The sequence below is a fragment of the Prionailurus viverrinus genome, chromosome C1, assembly GCF_022837055.1.
Source record: "Prionailurus viverrinus isolate Anna chromosome C1, UM_Priviv_1.0, whole genome shotgun sequence".
In the NCBI taxonomy this organism is placed as follows: Eukaryota; Metazoa; Chordata; class Mammalia; order Carnivora; family Felidae; genus Prionailurus; species Prionailurus viverrinus.
The window spans coordinates 93,170,013-93,194,551 of NC_062568.1; the positions used below are offsets into that span (position 1 = coordinate 93,170,013).

The 24,539-nt window shown below is 45.2% G+C and overlaps 1 protein-coding gene across 1 annotated transcript in view; it reads right to left on the reverse strand.

The window, feature by feature from the left end:
• The window catches only part of GPR39 (G protein-coupled receptor 39), a 195,827-nt gene that overhangs the window by 1,217 nt on the left and 170,071 nt on the right, over positions 1–24,539 (reverse strand). The gene's annotated exons all lie outside the window — the stretch shown is intronic.

The following is a 24,539-nucleotide window of genomic DNA, read 5'->3' on the forward strand; positions in this document are numbered from 1 at the left end:
TTTTTAGAAATTTTTAGTTATATCGTCTATTCACCCTCATGGGGGAAAAAGACAATTACCCACAGACAACAGATCTAAAACCCCCTTAAAGTTTAACCAGTAGTGTGCTCATTGCCTGTGGCACTGAACTACGGCAAATGATCACACCCTAAAGGGACACCACTTGGTGACCCCATGAGATCAAAAGTTGACTGAATGGACATGCTTGCATGTCCACAAGTTTGCTTTCCAACTTACACCATCTCTATTTCTATGACCTCTGACAGAGCAAAGGAGCATTTATCTACAGTGACAGACAAAACATCCAAGAAAAGGAAGATCAGGAATCTGCACAACATTTGCTCTTTGCTCTGAAGCCAACACACCAGAAAGTAAGTTCCTCTGTGGAAAGCTGGGATCTTAAAGCTGTATTTTGGATTGTCAGAAATACTTCCTCTGTTTCCTAAATTTGATTACTATAATAAGGAAAATTCATTCACGTTTTGAACTTTTGTATTTTCTAGGAAACCACAAGGAAGCGATGGTTGGCAATAATCCCTTTCTGCCTCTGATCCATAGTAAATATTTCATTGATAAATGCTCCAGGAAAACCAGCCATGTCTATGCAACCAGGGTTCGCCCTCCCACACACTCACCTGAGCATGCCCTACCTGATAGCTGAGCAGCCCTAGGTATGTTCTCTGCCCCGGAAATAACCCAGTTCCCTGAACAAATCCTCCAGAAATCCCAGCTGTCAGCAAAGAAGGTTCTGGAAACTCTGCTCCCCTGATCATTTCTAAGCGTTTCTCTTGTCAACCCTCAGCCCAAGCTGGAAACACAAACTTACTTGCTTATCTCTTTCCTTTGTGTTTGCTTCCCTGAGAACATAAGTCTGAAAATACAATGAGCAAAGTAACGTATTGATCTGATGAAAAAGCAAAAAAAAAAAAAAAAAAAAAAAATCACCTTAAGTCAAGAGTATATTCTGAATCAGCTAGTTACAGCTGCTGGAAGGGAACAAAAATCACTATTTTTCTGTGTTTAAATACTTGCACAAGAAAGCAGGGGCTTTTTTCCTCCCACTGCTTTGAGAAGCAAGGATGCTTCCAGACGTGTACTTTTCAAAGTGGGTTCATAAGTTACTTCTCCTTGTTTTTAGCAGAAGCAGTTCTGACTGAAAGGTTCATCTCATTAACTGAAGCAGCTGGGAAGCTTCCCCTACCTAGGGAAGCTATATGTCTTCACAAAGGTTTAAGTTCTTTTCTCTGCCACTGCATTTCAGATCAGTACAACCATCTTAATCTGAAGAAGTATTTCCCAGAATATGGAAATAGAGTACAGGATTTTAGGTGTGTCTTATCCCCTGTGGGAGGCCATACTTCAGGCAGCAAGAATCTTGCAAGGGGACAAGAACCCACTTGTACTTACTCTGGTTGAACACAGCATCACTTTTCAAGCCCAGGGAAGAAAGGCAGTGAGGAAAGGGGCCAGGGCTGTGGGGCAAGTTACAAAGTCATTATTTTTGTGTCCTTTGTCCCTCTCCTATGTGCATGACCCTGATGCTGGTTACCTTCACCCCCTACACCCGGCATCAGTTGTCCTTGACTGACCTTCCTGTCTAAAGAAGCAGAGTGCAGTAAAAAGCAAGACCAGATATCTTGGGTGTGAGGAAAGGCAGAAGACCAGATGAAGAGTTGTGGCTTGATTTGTCGTTTTAGCCAGGATAAAATTTTTGCTCTGAAATCAAAATGAGCTTGTCCATAAGTGGGAGGTAACTTATTCTAAACAAGTTGCTGAAAATAGGGAACCAGACCCAAGATTCTCCAGTGATGAGGAAAGGGGAAATCTCTGCTTTCTGGGTGTAGAGTAGCAAGGTAGGATAGCAAATATGAACTTGGAGAACAAGAGAGGAGAAATTGAGTTAGAAATCCACAGAGGTTAACAATTAAGCATCAGAAAGGTCTTGACAAATAACCAGGAATGTATTGAGTGTTCCCTCTGCCAGGTTCTGTGCTAAGCACTCTGTGTTTATCTCCTATGTGTTTCTCACTTCTGATAATAACCTGGTGAGATCAAAGCTGTCATTATCTTCATTGTACAGGGGAAGAAGTTGTGTCTCAGGTTAGTTGCCCACATCCTATAGCTAGGACACAGGCTTGCTAGGCTCCAAAAGCCATTATACATCTGTGTTTTTTTTTTTGAACGACACAGTATTGTTTCTCCTTTTTTCCATTTGAAAAATACAGAAAATGCAGGCAAGTAAATATGAGCCATTATTCCACCCTGTAAAATGGATGTAAAACAGAACTGACCACTAGAAATACAATGTAAGCTACTGTGGTGGCTTACAACTTAAAATTTTGAGTAGTCACATTCAGAAAGTAGAAAAACAGGGTAAATCTATTTTAATATGTTTCTTAACCCTCCCACCACAACTAGAGGTGGGAAAAAGGACTGGTGTCTTTCCTCCTCTCTTTGAAAGATAATTTTGTTATAGGAAAATAGAGGATTAGGCATACAGGCACCCACCACAGGTACTTGTGACATGTGCCTCCATGGGCCATGTAATAGAAGTTAGCCTCTGGTTGGAAGCAAGGGGGAACAAACCAGCCCCCTTGTAAAATTTGTCATTTTATAAGGTAATGGCTCACTTTTACATTTGAAAAAAAAAAAGTGCATTGAGATGACATTGAGACTTTTGTGTCCCAGGTAATTTTTTATTAAGTTGTGTGCAACTAGTCCAGCTCTAGTCCCAGCTACTCTGAGACAAAACTTTAAAATCTTACATGCATGCCTTAATAGAGTATATTGAAGATTTGACTAAATTTATGTTTGGCTGCATTCGATCTGGACTCACATTTGGAAAAATCTATAATGCTTTGGTCTGTATGATATGTGCAGCCCACAGTTAAAAACAACTTTACTAAGAACTTGAATGAAGATCAGTGAACTGAACCCAGTCATGTTAAGTCGGCAAACTGTTTTAACTATATTACTGATAGATCTGTATTATATTGAAGACAGCCTTGCCCTCTGGGTAAGAAATACCTTCATAGCTTATCTGTTTTTCCACATAAAGTACTTCCATTTGTCCTCCGTGATCACTACGCTAAAATGACAGGTGCCATTAGACGATGACACAGATTTATTCTCGGCAAAGTAATGTTGTTTAAAAAACAGAAGTAATAGAGATGGCCAACAACATGTCATACTAGCATTTGAGTCAGCCTGCATGGTTTCATCTGCGGAAAATGTGAAGCTATGCCACCTGGGATGTGGCAACATTCTTAACATCTGACTCTGGGCTCTGTTTTCTCCCTTCTAAACCTTTCCAGTGCAGGAAGCTGTTCCTGTGATCCTGAGTTCACCTTAGAGTCATCGGAGAATGGGAGAGCAGGTCTCCCAAGGAAACTAGGCCCAGAACCCCTCTGTCTTACAAATGATGGAATTGAGGCTGATTCACCCAAGATCTCCAAAGGCAGAGTGGCACGACTCTCTCTACCTCTTGTCTTATGGCTCAGAACATGGGATTTGACTTTTGATTGACAAAGAAGCCTATCATTCTATTTTCTTTATGTTTATTTAATTATTTTGGAGAGAGGGAGAGAGAGAGATTCCCAAGCAGGCTCCACGCTGTCAGCATAGAGCCCAGTGCAGGCCTCACTCCCACAAACCGTGAGATCATGACCTGAGCCCAAATCAAGAATTACACACTTAACCAGCTGAGCCACGGGGCACCCCCATCATTTTACCTAAATGTAGTTTTCTTCACTCCAGTTTTAGGCCCAAATGCTGGCCATCCCCCATCTGGAATGCAATGCAAGGCAGGCCAACCTCAGATCCTAGCTAAAGTCAGCACAACACCTGCTCTGTACACTGTCTGGACTCAGTTTTAGGACCAGGTTCCTCAAAAAACAGGCACACAACAAAGCCCTGGAGCACATATTTTCCCCCCTTTTAAAGGAAGGTGAAATGTAGCTTCCCCCAAAGGGAGCTGAAGCATGTTTGGAAAACAAGGTATGACTCCAGGTTATGACCTTGCGATCAAGCTGATAAGGACTCCATGTATCCATCAGACTGTCCATCTTACGTGAGTACCTGCTAGAAAAGAATACTTAGCCTGTACTAAGCCAAAAAGCTCAGGAAATTCCATCTTTATCCAGCCAAGGTAGTTTGTGTGATTTGAGTCACAAAGATTTGCTTTTCCACTTGGTGTTAGGGCCCATTTTACTGAATTATTGAAGCCTTGGGATACAGAGGCGGTGGTAGAGAATGATTTAGGTGTTCTGTGTTTAGCATAGCTTCTCCATCTCTTCTTGCCCCAGTAGTCCACTTCTCTCTAACTGTGACCACAGTGAGCAGGAGTTAGTGATCTCCCCTGCCCACCCCCCCCCCCTCTAATTTAAGTTCTCTGGACTTTACTCACTCAGCAACCATCTCCTGATTAGCTGGGGCCTATTACAGACCCTTTCTTAAGCACTAGTGATTAAAGGCTGGGGAGGAAGAGGCAGCCACAGCCAGGTGACTGCTTGCCAAGGGTCATGAGAGCTATCTGGGTACAGTTTTATGGAAGCAAAGAGCTGGTTGACCCTCCCATGGAGGGTGAACGCTCAGGAAATTAAAGGAGAGTCAGAGGTAGCCTGCAAAGGGGCACCCAGGCAAAGACACAGCATGATCAAGGGATGGAAGACTGTAATAGCAGCTGACTCTGCCAGCTTCCAGAGCCAGAACAACATGAAGGGTGGGTAGAGACTGTGGGAAATGAGGCCCATTAGAGAACACTCCATCAGGGTTTGTGAACAATAAATCAACTAGCATATAGTAGGATGAGGAACAGCTGCCTGTGAAGAGACATTTAAATAGCAATTGTCAGTGGAAAGTAAGCATATGGTTAGTTGAATGAAGAGCTAGGGAAAGACAAATACATCCAATAAAAGGTTTTAGCACTTACTCAATTTATATCTTTGTGTTTGCCAATCTGCTTCTGCTAGCCAGTTTGAGACATTGATCTGACTTTGTCCCATCCAAGGAGCCCCAATCAGCACCAACCTTGGTTTAGTCTCTAATCTCTGAGACAGTGGCTCTCAAAGCAGGGTTCCTGGAACAGCAGCCTTAGCACCTCTTTGGAACTTGTTAGAAATACACATTTTAGGCCCCAACCCAGATCTACTAAATAAGAGACTCTGAGAGTGGAGCCTAGCAGTCTGGAATTAACAAGCCCACCTGTTGATTCTGATGTTTACTCCAATTTGAGAACTTATCTAAGACAACCCCAAGTTGAGGTAGAGCCTGGGTTTCTCAGGCCTTTGTGGTTCTATCACTATCACATTGGCCACCTTTTGAAGCATCCCATTTTCCTAAGTGCAGACTGAATTCACAATAACCGAGACCCCCTTCCCTCATTCCTGAGCATTGCCCTTGCCTTGGTCCTACCTTTCTTCTTTTTCTTCTTTCTACCCTTCATCTTTTCCTAAGGTAACCATAAACCAGGCCATATACAGCCCTTGTCCACCCACACTGCCCACCCACTCTTTCTCTCCTTCTCCATTACTTTCTAGGATGGCTTTGAGAAGGTGATTCCATCAGGAGCAGGCAAGTTCCTAACAGCTAACAGGTGGCTTCCTGGATGGGTGGTCACCATGCACTGCTAGGGCTTGCCAAAGGAAATCTGAGAGGCTTTGGAAGCAATGCTGATAGGATGTGAGGGACCTGGGTGTTGGCCAAGCACTGGACACACCCCCACTGGGAGCCCACTCCACGTCCCATGCCCTCTGACCCTGCCAGAGCTTGCCTGGATACTTGCAGTCACTTTTCCAGTGACTAGTCAGCTTAGTGATTATTGTTTAAACCCATCTGCCTCTTGCACCCTTTCCTATTGAAAAATTTTGTTTAGAAGAGGACTAAAAAGCTGTTAGAATTTGTTTTCAGAGAAGGGCACAGGCCACAACTTTAAAATGATGTAAAGGCCACAGATGGCCGCTTCTGTCCATGAAGACAGATGGTGTGATGTCCCGTCTTTGCCCCAGCTACTTGATGGAGCCTATGAAAGGACTCGGTCCCCATTGTGGCTCCAGCCACCATGTGGAGGCCAGAGACCCAGATTCCAAAATGGCTTTCAATTTGCTAAGCATTACATCCATCTCATTCTGCTCTACAAGCTTCAGGACAAGGAAAAACCTATATAAATCGCTACAATCGCAAATACATATTTCTAAAACAAGCCCTGCTGTCTGGGAGCTGTAGGACAGCCACATGCACTCAAAGTAAACAGCATTTAGGGTCAGCGTTGTGGTTTAGTGCCTCTATTCATTTATGAATGCATGCTAAATGATCAACTGGAATCCACTGAATAAATATTTTTCTATGTGGATCTCAATTGTATGCAGCTGTGTGGCTTTCTATGTAAAGAATCTATTCTGAATCTACTGATGGTTAAGTCCCCATGGGTGGTGTAGCTACAAATGCCAAAACTGTTCCTCAGCAAGACAGATGAAGGCAAATGCTTCTTGCCTCGTAACACACAGCACATAAGTGGGTGGTGGGAACCAGGGCCATGATGCCCTCTAAGCCTGCGGGATGGCCAGGCCGCCCTTCAATGGATCAACTCATTCCCACTCACATACCTGGGCCATGTCACTTATAAACACTCATCAATTTTTATGGCTGAAAGCCTGCCATTTTTAATGGAATTTAGTTTCCTGCAAATGGTAGAGAAAGCCTCAGAATGCTAGCACTCAAGAAACTTAAGAGCTGAGTGTACTGGTGAACTAGCAGAATCCCCAGCAAAGTGGATGAGGAGCCTAAATTCACACAGCCTCGGAGTCCAAAACAGGGCCTCTCAGTCTGATGGTGTCTGCACTGGCCACAACCTCCCCTCAGAACCCACAAAAACCACACAGCCCTTGGGTAAAGCCGCACTCAGCCAAGAGTTCAGCAGAGGCAACACGGGCATTCTGGGAGTGTGGAGACCAGCCAAAGTGCCTGCAGATCTCCCCTGTGTCTCTCGTTCCCTGCTCATGCCCCCTCGGTACAGCACAACAGACGGAGACCCTGGGAGAACTGGTGTTGAGTGCCTATGACTGAGGCAGGCCAGGCCCAGGTGAGGCAAGCAGCCCCTTAGTGTGTCTTTCCTAGACTCCAAGACTCTGCACATGCCTGGGCCCAGACCACATCTTCCCCACCCTCTGCTCTTTCTTCTCCTGTGTCCCTTCCTCCCTCCCCCTCTTTTCCCCCCACTGCCCATGCTTTGCCCAGCTCTTATTCTACAAGTTTCTGCTTAGTGTCACTGCCTCCAGGAAGCCTTCCTGTCTCCACAAGGCTCTGTCAAGTTTCTACTACAGGTTCACCAGCATCTTTTACTCCTGTCCCTGTCATCATAACAATACAGCATAAACGAGACCGTCGACTCCATGGGGGCAGGATGCCCCATCTTCACTGTTGTATCCTCAGCACACAACAGAAAACTGCTACATACTGATTGTTCCATCAACATTTGTGGGGGGCAGGCAGAGTGTTGGAGGTTCCAGGTGTTGGAGTGTATTCTGATGTACACACAATCAATCTGAAGCTACCTTCCCTGACCAGAGGGGTCAGTACTAATCCTCCTAACACAGAGCCTGGTGCCTTCATGCTTCCAATCCCCCATCCCCGGGTGAAGAGAAGTAGACAGTAGGAATTTCGTGAAGGGATCACTTTCTCATTTAAGCAAGACAAGAACCTCCAAGCCCAAGAAAGAGGGGTTGAAGAATTTTGAGTCTGACCAAGGCCTTCAGGGGTAAATAGTTTTAGTGTCCCACCCCACTGTGCTAACTAGCCAATCCCTGGATGATCTACACTAAAAATGTGTTTCTTGCCCAATCTCTTTCCAAGATGGCCTGAGGGTCAGCCCGTTAAACAGGTTATAGAAAAGCCACATTTACCAAGAGAGGAGCTAGAGGACATTCATTTGTCCCAAAATAATGTGATAAATCATGGCCCCCATGAAGATGCTACAAGTCTTTGTCAGAGAAGCTGCAGGCCAAGACTCAAAGCCTAAGGGTTGAGGTGTGCAGTCCAAGTGATAACTTGGAGATGAAGAGAAAGCACCTAGAAGAGCATTTGGTCAATGTGGTGAGACTTTCTATGTTACATGCTGTGTGGCCCCAGGGGAATGCAGTCCTGCAGTTATAACCCTCAATTTCCACTGGGATACAACTTGGTCACAGAGGCAGAGGATCTGGGGAGAGAACACAAGGAAGGTCAAACTACCTCCCCTCCTGCTCTATGCAGGAACTAATGTTCCAATAGTGTATTTCCTGGCACCTCTGCCTTTGCTTCCATCCAACCTGGGCAACTCCACCCACCAAGGAATGCCCATCTTTCCTCTCTAAAGCTCAGGCTTCTTATCTACAAAATGGATCTAAGAACAACTGCTGGGATGATGAAATGTGGCAATAAAGTGCTAAATGCAGTGCTTGCTGCCAGACAAGGGCTTTTTGTAGTTATGACCATGAGCACCTCCATCATCATCTCCACCTCTACCAACCATCCTCACCTCTCCCACCACTATCTCCATCATCTCCTCTACAGTCATCATCTCCACCTCCACCCCATCACCCTGTCTGCCACCACTTCCACCATCATCACTGGCTCCATCACCTCCTCTACTGCCATCACTTCCAGATACCTCCCAGAGATCAGAGATCCAGGGGAAGGCTGCCTAGATCCACCAGATCTCAGACACCTTCTGATCCTTAACTTATAGATAGAGCCCAGAATGATTCCATGACTTTAGCAGGGTTGTCCTGCTCATCAGTAGCAGAGAGATAACCAGGACTTACGTCTCCTCATTTCCTGGTCAAAGTTCTTTCCAGTACTTAGGTTTAAAGCTTCTGTCACTCTGCTCTGTAACTCTGAACCACTTATCCCTTCCTCAATACCTACATATGGGTATTTGTGGTTTCAAGAAGAGAGTCAATGAGTAGAGGCCATAATAAAGGAAACAACTAAAAGAAGGCAAGTTTAAAGAGAGAGGACAAATTTCAAATCCCAGGAAGACAGGAGCCCTGAGCCCTTCCCCAAGTCCCTGTCTCTGCCCAATTCCTCTCCAGGAGGAATGACAAGTGGCAGGGAGGCTACATGACTGCCTGTTCATCTGGTCACTTCAGCTAAGAATCTTTGCTTCTTTCCTCCATCCTCTACTCCACCCTCCAGCACACATCCCCACCCACACCCAATGCCCCATGGCCCTGTCACCTCAGGCTAAGCTCTAGTACAGTGGCGGGAGTGAGGGCTGGGATTTGGAGTCAGACTGACCTGGGTTTAAGTTTCAGCCTTGCTATTTACCAGCCTTGTGATCATAGACTTACATCTCTGTGAAGTGGGTAAAATAACAGTATCTACTTCATGGAGTTAGTGTAAGAAAAGCTCAAGGACATGCATACACGTGAAGGACTTAGCACAGCAGCACTGCATGAAGCACAGCTCCTACTACTCATTACATAATCCCATCAGCTGTCCCAGGGTGAAGGCAATACCAGCTAAAATTAATACAGTGCATATATATTTCAGACACTCTTCTGAGCACTTGACTTAAACTTGCTCAGTTAAACCTTACACTAAGCCCCACTGGATGGCCACTACTTGACTTTTGTTGCTATTATACAGATAAGGTAAGTGATGGTGTGGATAGGTTAAATTTCTTGCCCAGACTCACACAGCTGGCCAGGACAGGCCAGAAGTTAGACCCAGGCAGCCGGGTCCAGAGTTGGTGTTCTTCATCACCCGGCCCCAGCAGGCTGCCCTCAGCTGCAGGACCCCTCAGGGGGATCAGAGATCAAATGCTTTCCGAGTCCCAAACTCAAATTAAGATATTTCAATTCAAATGGCCACAAGGTTAAAAATAAATAAGTAAAAATAAACACGCCTTCCCAACACATCTCTCTGATAAGGCATGCTATCAGTTTGAAAGGGCCTTTTTTACATTTAGCATTTTCCGATTATGAAGAGAAAAGCTTGGTGGATTTCAAAGAAACAAACTAGCTTTGAACAGGAGTGTGGCAGGCTAGACTAGAGAAGGTCTGCTTTGGACTGGATTTAGGTTATGGAAAGCAAGCACCTCTACCCCACCCCCACTCCTATCCACAGCAAGAGTTCTCGAGAAGGATACTTTCCTATGAAGACTCATTTAAATTCAGAGTTAAAGACTACTCTCACCCATCACATGCTGCCTCTTCCCCTCCTCATAAATACAATCTAAAATTCTGTTTCAAAGTAAATTAGAAAATAAGTTCAGCTCCCCATTATCTGCTCATATCTTGTAAGTTAGTAAAGAAATTCTGGGAACAATCTATAGCAAAATGCCAGGACAGGAGGCAGAAAAAAAAGAAAAAGGAATCAGCTGATGGGAGAGATACCAAAAGAGGTTCAGGAAGGAGCCGGGCGTATACTGTGGCTTATTTAGAGCTGAGGGTTCTCAACTGAAAATCAGTAAAGCTCTCGGGGAAGTTGAGGAGATGGTATCAGGCTTCTAAGATAGAGTTTTGTATCAAGAATGATCAGATAAGGATGCCTTCCTGTTAATGATTTGAAAATGAAATTACTGTTGCATGACAGGATAAGAATAAATCCCTCCTGGTAGTTTTTTTCTTTTCATAGGGGCAAAAAAAAAACTTTGAGGAAATAGCCTTGTAGACTTGGGAAAACGAAGCATGCGCTCTCCTATCCGAGTGTAGCAGTAACTGTCTAAGATGCACATTATTATACACACTAAATCCAATCCAGCCCAACAGTAACATCCTGCTTTCATGTTTAAAGCTAGTCCTTATCTGTTATCTCACTTGTCTCTTCCACCTGACCACCAAATGGCAGAGCACCTCTAGATACACTCCCCAGATCTCTACCATCTAGAAGGTGGGCACTTCCTCTATGCCTCTACCCTGAAATACCATCTCTATGGATAATGTGATCCCAAGTCAATGTTGCCAGCCTTGGTAGACATCCACAGCCTACTCAACATCAAGGCTTGGATAGCTCATCTGCACCTATAATGAGACATGTTCATCCAACCTGCCCTCCCTCCACTACTCCCATAAACTCTTCCGCCACTCACTGAGTTTTTCTAGCTGGAAACCTGAAAGTCTCCCTATTGTATTTCCTCCTCCTTATTCCCATACTCAGTCCCCAAGCCTATCAGTTATACCTCCATCATCTATTCCCTTCTCACCATCCCATTTCTAATGCGGGCTTCCATTTTCTCATGCCTGGACCAGCTACCTGACTGGTCTTGTTCAATATCATTCCTGACCAAACCACTCTTCACACGAGCCAGGATCATCTTGTTAAATTAAAAAGTTCACATCACTCCCCTGCTGAAAACTTTCCAATGGCATATTATTGACCTTAGAATAAAGTCCCAAGTCTTTAACAAGTCCTATAGGATCTTACGTGGCTTATTCCTTCGGGCTCTCCTTACACAACCGTCTCTGCTTGCTCTGTCTCCTTCCAACACCTGACACTTTCTCATTTCCTAGAGCCAGACAACTCCTTCTGACTCAGAGCCCTTACCCAGCCAGCCTCCCTTCCCTCATTTTGCTAATTCACATTCATTTTTTAGTCACTGCTAAAAGACTGTTTGTTCCAACAAGCTGAGACTTCCAGTTTAGACCCATGTTTTAAGCCCCCATTGCCCCATACTTCTTGATCACACTCTACATTCTGATGTATTTAACTTGGAACATGTGCCTTTCGTGTCTGTCTTCTCAGCCATGTGAGCTCCATGGGGTTAGAGCTGGCTCTGTCCTATTCTAGGTCTGCAGTGACTGGAACAGCACGTGGCACATAGGCATGCACAATACCTGAGGGAAGACCTGCCAGGGCTTGCTGCTCCTAACCATGTAGTGAGGTAGATGGGTGGGGGCTGCCATCCCTATTTTTAACTGATAAAAATGGTGACATACATGACAATCAGTTTGATACTGGTTACAAAGAAAATGAGTAAAAGACCGGAAGCTTAAAACCTGGCATCTTCCAACCAAAGATACTCACAAATTTAAGTACATTACTCCAGCATTGTATATCCATGTCTGTAACCCTCTCTTCCAGAGATGCAGTCCCACACCCATTCCCACAGCTTAGCCCAGGAGAGGGAGGCAAGTGCAGGACCTTTCCCAGGACAGACTGAAGATCTGAATCCAACCATTGTCTGCAAGGACCCGCATTAACTGAGCTACACAGTCAAATTTCAGAAACTTGGGCTTTTAGATCCCCCCAAAACCTCAGATGACAAAGCAGTTTCCTTTCCTGTAAAATACGCGTGTATCTTAGATTATCTGAGGCCCTTTCCACCTGTGAGACTCTAGTTTAACTTCCCTGTATGCCAGGAGTCTCATCTAAAAAAAATTATGGGTGATCTGAATCACATTTCACAGGGATGTTGTATGAATTAGACAGGATTCTTATACTTTTTAGGATTTCCAGGGATATAAATTCTAAGGATTATAATCATTTCATTATGTAAAGTCCTCAGTGATAGCCAAATGGCTTTACTCCTGCCACTCAGGCTGTGGTCCATGGCATCCCCTGAAGGCTTACTACAAATGCAGAATCTCAGGCCCCAGCACCGACCTGCTGATCAGAATCTGTGTGGCCTGTGCTACAGTGTACAAGCTTCTCAGCATCACTTAGCATCCCGATCTTTCCCCACTTTTCTGCTGCCTGTCCTCTGAGCCTTTTTACCACTCCCCTGCTTAGCCCCATACCTTTACTAATTTCCAAGACATACCAGGTCTTTGCCCACAACAGACTCCAGGAATTTCCTACTTGACCAAGTATTCCCTCCTCTGGGAAAGGCTCCCTGTCCATTCAAAGAGAAGGAACCTCTCCGACCTTGTCCTTGTTTGCATGATAATACACCTTTTTTTAAGTTTATTTATTTATTTTGTAAAAGAGTGCTTGCACACAAGCAGGGGGAGGAGCAGAGAGGGAGGGGAGAGAGAATCCCAAGCAGGCTCCGTGCTCTCAGCTGGGTCGATCTCACAAAACAAGAGATCATGACCTGAGCCAAAATCAAGAGTTGGACATTTAACAGACTAAAACACTCAAGCACCCTATAACCACACTATTTTAATGATGAATTTCCATGCCTGGCCTACTGTAATCACTGGAGAGCAAAGGCCATACATATTCCAGACACTGACTCATGCCTAGCATAGCACAATAAGCCCTCAACACATGTTTCTTAAAAGTATGAAAATCTTTAATCCCATTAAAATGTATGCTAAGGTCCTATCCTGAATTTTTGACTAACTGTAACCCTACTGCACTGATTTCACACACACACAACACACACACACTATTTTATTCCTTAGGGAATGGTACTTAGAAAAATGATTTTGGACTTCTAGAAGAAAACTCAGATGCCACTTCTCCCAACCTGAGAAGATGCACTTAAAATAGACTGACTCTAGGTTGTTCTAGAACCTGGAGACAGGGCAGGAAGGCACTGGGACAGCTCCATTATTCACCAGGAAGACCACCCAACTGGTCTTGGGTGGATGAAGAACAGGAATCTTCCTCTCTCTTGCCAAAGCCCTGCTTGGGGCCATGTTAGAATCTGCAAATCTCTCAGGCTTTAAGTAGCAACAAGTCTCTGGGCATATTGTGAGTCTGGCAGAGGCTGAAGAAAGACTCAGGAGACCAAACAGCCCCTCAAGCACACCAGCCCAACCCAGGAAAGGCAGGCTGGAATGCAGAGGGTGGCAGAGGCTTCTGGGCCTCAGCTCTCGAACTCCTCTGAGAACAAGTGCTTCCTAGGGCAAGGATCTACTTGAGTGTGCACTGGCAGGTCCAGACAGGTGTGGTGAGGAGAGCACATGCTGCAAGACACATCTAAGGTGGGGGGGGGGTGGGGAAACAAAGCACAAGGGGGATACTGGGGAGTGTGAGGCACTGGCATGGCCTGGAGCAAAGTCCCGATGTGTGTGGCGGGGGTGGGTACACACTGTGGGACACATCTAAGGTGGGGGAAAAATCAAAGCACCAGGGGGAGACTAGGTGGTGTGGGGCACCGGCGTGACCTGGTGCATGCTGGGACTGAGCGTGGTCAGAAGCCCCCAGTGTAAATCCACAGCCCCCTTAGGATGTGTCTGCTCAGGCCAGAGCCAGCACGGCCAGGCACCCTTCTTCACCTGATCACAGACTGGTCACACTTGGCTTTGCAGCAACCTTACAGATATGTCCAACCCCACCATACTATAGATGAGGAAAGGGAGGTCCACAGCAGGCAAGAGACTCATCTCAGGTCACAGGGCTGTCCAGCTGCTAGGAAAGGAGCAGGACCTCAGCCCGACCCCTTTCTCCTTTCCTACAGCCCAGACTCTGCCTTTCACTCTGACATTTAGGACTTTCACAGCCCGAGGCACTGAAGCCCCAGTTTAGAAGATAGCACTGTGCATTGACAGTGGTTTTAGGATTAGAACCCTTGGCTGATAACTGGGCTCCTTCACTGATGAGTGGTATGATCCTGGGGAGCAAGTAACTTAAACTTCTTGCTATCATTTCTTTTTATTGCAAATATATATGTATATATGTATTACATATACATATGTGTGTATACATATATATAACAAATACATATGTATATATGTATTACATACACATATGTATATATGCATATATATGCAAATATATTCACATACATATATATCCAATGGAAATGAGATTATATGTCAATATTTTGCGTATTGTTACTCAATAAATGTTATTTCCCTTCTAAGTTTCCTAGAATCCTGGGTTGGAGGGAAAGACAAAGTAATACCATTGCCACCATAATCCCTGGAACAAGGTATTCTGCATACCATTGCACTTGGATTGCATTGACTTTATGGTGAGCTGCCCAACCATTCAACTCAAGTCTCATGTTGTCTACCTGAAGATAGATCTGGTCCCACAGATTAAGGATTCAGTCCTATAAGACTGCCCCCTGCCCCTACTTCAAGATGCCAGTCCCAAGCCCAGGTTATCACCTGTGCTTCTGACCAACTGGCTATAGATTCAAGGTTCCAATGTCTCCCGCCTCGGGTTACATTAATTAGCCAGGGCAGCTAACCAAACTCAGAAACATTTTACTTATTAGATACTAGCTTATTATAAAAAGACATAACTCACAAACAGCCAGATGGAAGAGAAGCAGAGGACAAGGTAGAGGGAAAGGACATGGAACTTCCATGCCCTCTCCGGGGCACCACTCTCCTTTTGTTTCCATGTGTTCACCAACCAAGAAACTCTTTGAATCCCATCCTTTCCAGGTTTTATGGAGGCATGACTGATTGGATCCATCACTGATGGTAATAATTTAATCTGCAGCAGCCCCTCTCTCTTCACAGAGGTGAGAGTAGGACTGCAAGTTCCAATCCTCTAATCACAAAGTTGGTTCTGCTGGCAACCAGCCCCATCAGGAGATGCTTTCCAAAAGTCACCTCATAAACATGACAGAAGATACCTTGATTGCTCTCCTCACTTGACAAATTCCAAAGACCACATATATTTCTTATAAATCACACTATCACAGGTGGTAAAGTACACATCAGTTTTTCTGTCTGCCTAGAATTAATCTTCTCTCCTTCCAAAAGAGAACCTTGATAGTCCTTTGGGGAACAAATGTCCATCCATGACTCAATCTCTGAAATTCATGTTGGGAGCTGACTCTGTTCTCCAACCCCAAAGGTAGAGAGATAACAAAGGAATGGACAATCAGAGTTACAGTAGCTGGTTCAGTGATGAACAGGGATCCAGATCAGGCCAATCAGAGCCAGTCTTAGGGCATTTGCTGAAACCACTAGGAAAAAGATACTCTGCCAGAATTGCTAAAACAGAAAAATACAAGCTTATAAGCATGTGGCATGACTACCCTAAGATGGGACAGTCTTCCCTGAAATGGATGACAATGCAAAGGAAAGCAAAGTGAAGATTTGCAAGAGAGAGGGGGATGGGTTTCTAACATTATTTGAGTCTGGATTCTACACATATTTTGCTTAAGCCAATTTAAAATGGTTTTCTCTTGTTTCCAACCATAACAATCTCAATTACATAAATGTCTTTAATTTAGTGAACTACAGAGGAGATTCTTCAACCTCCTAAGGTAACATCACTCAGTCTCTCAAGTATAACCTGAACCCTTTCTCCTATAAACAAACATTTTCTTTGGCCTATTTGAAGTAAAAGAGAAAGTGAGAGGCAGCAGTGGCTGCTCTCCACCACTCATACCACTGGGACTTGATCTACTTGAAGCTTGATTTCTCTCTTTTCTCTTTATTGATTAAGGCAACCCAATCCTTGCCTTTCATAGGAAATCTATACTTATTTACTTGTTTCCTGTTGCAAAAAACCTTCTCTTGAATATCCCTTTTTCCTCCCTCAGGCAAAATATTTTTGGATGTAGGACTTAAAGTTGGAAGGTGTATCAGAGGACATTCCAGTAAAGTCCTATTTGACCAATGAGAAAACAGAAGGTGAATGGCAAACCTCACACCATCGATGGCTGAGCCTCTGACTTCCAGGTATGTGCCCTCCTTCCACCCTCCCACCGAGTATTTCAACAGATATCAATTCCTTGCAGTGACCTTGCACATGGGCTGATTTAAATATTGAGACATCAAAATGCCCTTGAAGAAAGAACTGCAACTTTGCGATCTAGTCCCAGCTCTCTAACCAACCAGCTGTGTGACCTTGGGAATGTCATTTAACCACTTAAGATTTGTTTCTTCATTAATAAAATCAGAGATTGGACTAAGATGATCATAAAATGTCACAAGTTTAATGACCCTAAAGCACATTGTGGGCAGAGAGAAAGCTAATTGCTGAATCAGCATCATATGGCAATAAAAATTCCCTCCAATACTGGAATCTGAAGGTAAGCATGTTCAGGAGGATACAGGCAAAGAGGGAACTGAGAGCCCTGAAAAGCCATGTACTACAAACATAACTTTTTTCTTCTTCTTTTTTTTTTTCCACCTCACATGAGCCGTTGGTGCCTTCCTATTTGCCTTTTAAAATCTTGTTAAAACTCAAACCCACTGTGTGTTGCTTGCTGGAGTTTGCCTGCTTTTCCTAAGATGATCCTGGCTTCCAATACTGGTCACACCTAGTTATTATTAGCTCCCCTGTTTTCCTCTCAAAACTGTCCCCAAATCAGGAGACACAGAATATGTAAAGTCTTCCTATAAAACAACAAGAAAAAAGCAGATGATCTGGTAGGAAAAGAAAAAGGGCAAAAAACTTGAACAGACACTTCACAAAAAGAACCAAATGGCCAATAAACAAATACAAAGATGCTCCACATTATTAATCATCAGATAAACACAAATTAAAACCACAGTGTGATATTTCTATACACTGAACTAAATGGCTAAAATGAAAATACAAAGAAATATAAAACATTCGTAGGCAAGGCTATGGATAAATCCTAACATTCATAAGTTGCTTATGGGACTAAAACTTGTAACTACTATGGAAAGCTATGTGACAGTTTCTCCTAAGGCTGCAGGTATGCCTTCCCTATGACCCAGCAACTCTGCTCCTATGTATACGGCAACAGAAATGCATAAAATACCAACACCTGAAGACATGTATAAGAATGTTCATAGCAACTTGTCTATGACAGTCCCAAACTGGAAACTGAAGCAGCTCATCAATGGTATTCACACAGTGGGACACTATACACCAGCAACAGCATTGAGGATCAACAGAATACAAACATACCCTACAACATGGATGAAATTTACAAACATAATGTTGAGTGAAAACACAGAAGATTACATATTCTATGATTTTGTATATACCAAGTACAAAATCAGGAAAAGCTAATGTATGGTAGGAGAAGTTAGGATAATGGTTACCTTTGTGGGGGTAAGTGAAAGGGGACAAGGAGAAATTTTAGTGCAATGGTAATGCTCTATTTCTTAATCTGTTTATGTCAATGTATTCAAGCTGTAAGCTTCTAAGATGTGTACCTTTTGGTATGCATTCTATACTTCAATTAAAAACTCAAATATTTTTTTAGAAAGAATTCCAGCATGAACAATAAATGTCACAGACACTGTTATAGATTCAGTTGTGCCCTGCCCCCCACAAGTTCCTATGTTGAAGTCCTAGCCCCAGATACCTCAGAATGGGACTGTATTTAGAGATAGTCTTTAAAGATGTATTTAAGTTAAAATGGTACAATTACAGTGGGATTAGGATCCTATATGACCAGGTATCCTTAAAGGAACACAGAGGGATGACCATGTGAGGACACGGTGAGATGGTGGCCATCTGAAAGCTAAGGAGAAAAACTTCACGAAACCAAACCTGGTGACCTCTTGATCTTGGACCTCTACCATCCCAAATAGTGAGAAAAATAAATTTCTGTTGTTTAAACCACCCCAGTCTGCAGTATTTTGTTATGGCCATGCACACTGACTGAGACAGTCACCCTGGTTATTTGTGACCTCCTCTTACACACAGTATTGAGATATTACATAGGCGCTTCCCCAGGAGGTAAAAGAGGTTTGGGCAGCATGGGTGGAGGTGAAGTGGAAGGGATGGATGGGAGACTGCTCCTCTACACCAGCATCAGCTTCAGGCTGCCCCAGGCTTTTCCATCATTCCAGAGCCTTCTCTGGCTGAAGAACAAGGCAGCAAGTCTCCTAAGGTAATCTTGCTGGCTTCCCATCTCAGAGCATTCACACAACTGTCAGAGCTCTGGGATTTTTGCTTGAATGGTCACAGAAAATTTTACAGCTAGAAGAGACAACAGGTGCTCTCATCAAGCCTTCTGGAGGAGAATGAGTGAGGAAATGAGCAAAGAAAGGTCCAGAGAAGTTAGGAGGCTGGCCCAAAGTCACACAGCTAGTTAATGGTAGAGCAGGGGCTAAATCTGCTGCCACACTCTGATTTCCAGACCAGGGCTTGTGCACTGAATCATTTTTGCCTTCCTCTCTTTGGAGGATGGGATGAGGAGATGTAGGGAAGGAATAGTTTAGCTTCCTTCATAAGCTTTGTTTCTGTCTTTTAAAGCTGCACCTACACAAGCTTATCATCTCCATGTTTTCCCCCATTCTCCCTTCTCCCACCATCCTCTTTATTCTTCCCTCGGTCCCACGGCAGGATTTCCTCCAAGTGTCTGAGAATATAGTGTCCAGGGTGCTGGGTTCTTCCACCTGTGTGCCTTCAGGCACATCACTGAAACTCTGTACAGATGGTTCCTCATCTACCCAGTGGGCACCAGCTGCTCTCTGGGTGGCAGGGCAAGCCTCTCCGAAAACTCTCCCCAGACAGAAGTCCACTCCTCTCCCCAACCAAGGATGAGGGGGTAAGTAAACATGAGCAGAGGTGGGTGGAGGAGTGGTCCTTTCAATGCATATTCCCTTCGTCTCCAGCCTGAGCTCTGTGATGGGGCCTCTCCGACACTGGACTCCATGGAAGGTAGTAGAAACAGACAAGTAGCCTTCTTATTTAGGATGAGGGAACCAAAAGGCCATGATGGATTGACTTGTCCCAGCTCAGGGGCTTTACAAATCCAACCATCAAAATAACCTTGGAAGCTGGGCATCATTCAATCCACTTAACAGACAACATAGACTTGTCCAAAAACACCAGCTAGATAGACTGGGGCCAGATTTTAATTCTGCCCCCACCATACTCACCCAATCTACTGTGCCCCCGCTGTCCCGTTTGCACCAAAAAATGGCAAATTGGCAAGTATTAGAATAGATGAGCCATGTGGCCAGGACTACAGGTGATAAGATACCTCACAGGCACTGCCTGTCCCACAAACATCTGGCAGTAGTGATGACAAAACAGCCTCCTTTGGATGAATCAACTGGAAACAAAGCAGTACTTATCACCATTAAGAATGTGCTGCTGACCTTATATACCCATCCTGCTCAGACCTTGGGCAATGGCCACTCCAGACACCAGCACAGGGAGCTATAAGCTCTAAGTCACAGACATCTGCAGCAAGCCAATGACACTCTTCTTCCCCTATTAATGTGCTATTTGAGAGACACTTTGGTAATGAGCTAAGGGAATTCACTGGAGCTCAGGGACCAGCTTTCAGCTGGCCAGCTCTGGACATCAGGCAGGAACTTGAAAATCTTCCAGTGGCAGCTTGGAGAGGGGCTCTGGGGGCTGGGACTGAGGCCAGGTAACAGCTGTGGCCAAAGGAAAACCACTGAAGCAGAAGAGCTGCATAGTAGGCCTTTCCAGATTTCTCTGGAGAATGGACATATCAAAAATGCAAAGGCTGTGGTTTGATGAGTTCAATAGGACCCACTAGTGACAGAGAAATAAAGAGGAAAATATGGGGTGATGTCAAGTGTCTGGGCATAAGCAAAGTAAAGCAAACATGGCTCCTAGAGACACAGGAGGGTGGCAGGGAAGGCTTCCTGAGGCAGGAATCCTCCCAGACCTTTCCTGTGTGTCACAGAGCAAGTGATCCTGTCCGGGGGCAGGGAAGGAGGGGCTCTGAGCTACATAGGTCCCCCAGGAGGTGAGGTATGGGCACTACTGGGCAGTGTCTGCAACGAGCCTGGGGACAGCATGGCCTCTGAGCTTCACAGTCCCAGGAAACTGCAATAGAGAGAAAAGGACTTGGGGAAGGTGGCAGGAGATGCTTGAGTGGGTTGTTAGAGGTCCCCTCCTCTCCCCAGAATGTCCTTTACATGCCTGTGTCATAAACTAAACAGTGCTGAGATGCCCTGGCACAGAGCATCAGGAGCCATCCTGAGAAAACCACCCATGCAAAGGTGATGGCCCTCGGCTGACATCTTGGCACCAAGTGCATAGGGAGAGGGGGGCCTCCTGTATCAGGGGGATCGGTGTTGAAGGGGATGGGTATTCCACAGGACACCAGGCTATTTCCTCTCAACATCTGGGAAACTCTTTGTTGAGGAATGTCTGGCTAGGCTACAGGCCCCTGGGCACCAAGTACTCAAGCATTTCTAAGGACCCAGAACAAGTGACTTAGGAGACCAAGTCCCCAGGCTCAGGCCCCCGATATCCTCTCCAAGCTAACAACTGTACTTAAATGATAGAGTCTAGAATGAGCAGAACTCGTCCCTGCCCTAAAAGGATGTATGGCCTCAGGTAGACAGCAGGATGCGGTCAACTGATGAGAAGGGCAAAGCTTCATCAAACCTGAACAAGGGCTGAGGTGAGAGGGCATGTTCCCATCATGCATCCATCCAAGATACATCAGGGCCAGGCACTGCTTGCCTGCCCCTCCCTCAGGGACTCTGCTCCTGGAGAGGTTAGGAAGGGCCCAGGGCAGCTTGTGAACAGCCAGGGGAAGCACCAGAGGGCAAGAAGGCCAAGGGAGGGGCGCCTGGGTGGCGCAGTCGGTTGAGCGTCCGACTTCAGCCAGGTCACGATCTCGCGGTCCGTGAGTTCGAGCCCCGCGTCGGGCTCTGGGCTGATGGCTCGGAGCCTGGAGCCTGTTTCCGATTCTGTGTCTCCCTCTCTCTCTGCCCCTCCCCCGTTCATGCTCTGTCTCTCTCTGTCCCAAAAATAAATAAACGTTGAAAAAAAAAAAATTTAAAAAAAAAAAAAAAAAAAAAAAGAAGGCCAAGGGAATTGTGTGATGGCAAGGGAGTCATAGCGGGGAGAGAAATTTCCCCTCCCCGCCCCTCCAGCCACAAAGACAGATATAGGACAAATATGGGTTCTCAGGACCTCCTCTTGCTTGGACAAGGGATAGGAGACTGAAGCCTGCTACGGTCTGCAGCAAGACAGGGTCAACACAGAGGTGAATGAACACCCAGTTTATCCAAAGTAACAGATTTCTGGGGCCCACATGGAGCTCTTCTCCCTCTGGCTTGTGTGCACTGTCTGGCCTGCTTCCTTGACCTCTTTGCACCTCATCTGTAAAATGGGGCTACTATTGCCTGCCACTAGAGTTGGGCTCTTGGAAACTGGAAGCAAGGAAGTTAGTTCCCCCTTCCTGTTGGGACCCTGTGTTGGTGCCATGGCCTGGAGGCCTGCCTCACTTCATTTTGGCCAAGAGCATAAGAAGCCTGCTATAGGAACATTATTCACACTTGTCAGACCTTCCACTGGCTTTGTTGGCCATCCTGCCTGAGGCCTGATTTGCTGCCAACACTGCTGGCCCTGAGGACACATGTGTCCCAATCCGGCTGCAAAGACACCTTGAGCCTTGCACACTGTGCCTGGCAGTGATCTCATGCCAGGCCAAGTTGACCTCAAGTCCAGAAGAAAACAAGCTAGGCTGCAGGACCCACATCAGGAACCAGGTACCCTGGAAAAGCACATGAGGGGACACCACCTCAGAGCAGAGGCAGAAGAGGCAAATGTTTGTCTGCAGGCCCTTGGGCTGGGAGCCCAAGACCCAGGCAGGACCTTAGAGATTACGGCCACCACCTACAGGGGGCTCTCCGGCTCGCAGGCAGTTGCAGCGCCCGAAGCTACGCCTTTGGCTACAGACTCCCACAGATTCCCAGGGAGCATCACTAGTACTCCTGGCACATTTCCACCCCAAACCAAAGAAACACACAGGGCAGGGTGCCCCAACCCCCCACAGAGTGCCCCTGGCCTCCTTCTCACCTTCTAAAGGCTGCAGTTCCATGAGAACTGCAGTGGTCATGGGCAGACACCCCGACGTTAAGGGAAACTGACCATTGCAAGCATTGCCAGGCTGGCTATGGGTTACACTCAAGATAAAGGTAGAAGAGGACGGGAGTGCAGTAGGGTGGGAGGTGAACAGAAAAACCAGTCTGTGCTCCCACATCCCACAAACCACTCAGCATGCTTCTCAGTAGGGCCAGGCCTCTGTGCCATTACTCAGGGATGGTTCATGCCCCTCCGGAGCACCATGGCCCAGGCCAGCCCCCATCGTCTGGCAGCCTCGATTCCCCTGGGTTCCTTGGCACCCACACAAGCAGTCACTATGTACTTAGCACTTCTTTACTCTTTGTCCCCATTTAGTCATAATAGAAGCTGTGTTCTCAATCTATTGTCACATTTGTGATCCAGAAAGCCCTCATTTCCTGCAATAATCTTAAGTGACAATTCAAGGCTAAATGTACTTTAATGTTTTGTAATGCTGCTAAAGCAACATCTCGAAATTATAATACAGCCCCTGAAATTACTAGTCTGAATGCAAGAGGGAATGAACAACTCACAAACAAAATGAAAATCTAGCAAATTGATCTGAGGCTGAAATGATAAGGTTCAGTAAGTTTTAGCGATGTAAGTGGGAGAATGCTGACCTCTGCCAGGTGGCCAGATGGCCTGGCCGGTGGAGCAGACATTTAACTTGGGGAATGAATGCCTTCTTATTCTATCTTCCCTATTAATCAGGGAGGAGACATCCAGGATCTCCTCACCTGACTTTTCACAGGTGGGAAAATGAGGGGCACGTTTGGTGGGGAAGCAACCCCCTAGACCAAGGAGGAGAGTTTTAGGGAAGAACTACAGTAGGGCAGTAGAGGGAGGGCAGGTAGCACTGAGCCAGAGAGAGCCTACTTCCACTGTCCAGAGATGGTTCTCCGCTGATTCTGTGCATTCTTGTCAATGCTTACTCTATACCTGATTTATTTCCAGCATTATTCCTAAGTAACAGATGAGGACCCTGAGGCTCAGAGAAGTTAAAAGATTTGGGCAAGTCCACAGAGACAGCTGTGTGGCCTGTGTTTGAACTCTGATCAAAGTTCGAAGCTTATGCTCTTATTTTACAGTAAAGCAAATCGGACTCTTTAAGAAGTATTTAAGTACAAAAAGACTTTCATTAAAAATATTAATAGTAATAACCCAGAGAATAAATAAAAACAAACTGGGGAAAATATTTCCTGTACATATGGCAAACAAATGCCTATATAATATAAAAATATAATATATATATATATATATAAAGAGCTCTTAGAAATCAATAGGGAAAGACTAATAGTCTAAAGGAAAATAGACGAAGGATGTGAATAGGCAGTAGTAATAGCAATAAACACATCAAAAAATAATTGACTTTACCAATATATGAAAGAAATGTAAATCAAAACGGCAATGAAGAATCATTTTCACCTTTCACCTAGGTGTTAAAGATTGGTACTATACAGTGTTAGTGAGGTTCAGGTGGAAGGAGGGAGGGGGCGTTCCCATTCACTGTTTAAAGAGAAAACCTGCTTAGTCCCCTTGGAAGCAACAAAATCCAAATCCAAAGGCACATACTAGTTTCCCCAGGAACTCCATCTCTGAGACTCCAAGCCATAAAAATATTCAAATGTGCAACTATTTTAATGTTTATTTATTTTTGAAGGAAAGAGACAGAGTGTGCATGAGCAGGGGAGGGGCAGAGAGAAAGGGAGACACAGAATCCAAAGTGGGCTCCAGGCTCTGAGCTGTCAGCACAGAGTCCAACGGGGAGCTCTAACTCATGAGCCATGAGATCATGAGCTGAAGTTGGATGCTTAACTAACTGAACCCACCCAGGTGCCCCTCAGATGCACAAATATTTTAGTACAAGGAAGTTCACTGCCAGAAACATGACCACCCAAATATCCAACAACAGGGGATATTTAATAATCATGGTACAT